This window comes from Antrostomus carolinensis, unplaced genomic scaffold (genome assembly GCF_000700745.2).
Source record: "Antrostomus carolinensis isolate BGI_N321 unplaced genomic scaffold, ASM70074v2 scaffold41398, whole genome shotgun sequence".
Taxonomy (NCBI): Eukaryota; Metazoa; Chordata; class Aves; order Caprimulgiformes; family Caprimulgidae; genus Antrostomus; species Antrostomus carolinensis.
Genome location: NW_010331638.1, coordinates 1 through 799, shown reverse-complemented (window position 1 = coordinate 799; position 799 = coordinate 1). Strand labels below are relative to the sequence as shown.

The 799-nt window shown below is 57.6% G+C and overlaps 1 non-coding gene across 1 annotated transcript; it reads right to left on the bottom strand.

Moving 5' to 3' along the window:
• Positions 1–676: 676 nt before the first annotated feature.
• On the bottom strand, positions 677–799 carry LOC114818816 (U1 spliceosomal RNA; the record flags this gene model as incomplete). Its single annotated transcript, XR_003766281.1, has 1 exon — positions 677–799. It is a non-coding gene; the product is annotated as a U1 spliceosomal RNA (small nuclear RNA).

Here is a 799-nt window from a genome sequence, read left to right as displayed (position 1 = left end):
GGGGGACTGCGTTCGCGCTCTCCCCTGGCTCCTGCGGTTAAAGACAGAGCAGCTACTCCAAGCCAGTTCATGTTGCTGAAGGTGTTTTACGGCTCAGCTCTGTGGACTCTCCGAGATCCGGTTTCCGGTGCGCTCCGAGTACCCCAGTGATTCCCGGCACCGGCCCATCCCCCGCTCCGTGCACGGCTGGGGGATTCACTCGGGACCGACAACAAGAGCTTCTGAGCAGTTTATTATTTTATTTCATGGATTCAGGATTGTCGCTCCTCCGGGATCGTGCTGAGCAATGGCGCTGGGTAGCGCTCATTTGCATATTTTATTAGTTTTGATCATTACTGTAATTATTGTTTAAATCATTAAAATGATTAAATCGCTTTTATCTGGACTCTGGAGTTTTCTCACTTTCACCCTCCCGATTCTCTGCCCCGACCCGCTGGGGACGGGCGAGCCCGGGTGCAAAACCCCCCGCAGCGGCGCCGGGTCAGACACTGAATCTCCCGCCTGGGCCATTGCGGTCGGTTCCTGACGCGGCGGCTCCAGCGCGAACGCTCGTCCTGGGCCGGTGCCGGGAATCACTGGGGGACTCGGAGCGCACCGGAAACCGGATCTCGGAGAGTCCACAGAGCTGAGCCGTAAAACACCTTCAGCAACACACTCTGTCTTTAACCGCAGGAGCCGGGGGAGAGCGCGAACGCAGTCCCCCACTACCACAAATTATGCAGTCGAGTTTCCCGCATTTGGGGAAATCGCAGGGGTCAGCACACCCGGAGTGCAGGGGATGAGCCTCGCCCTGGGAAAA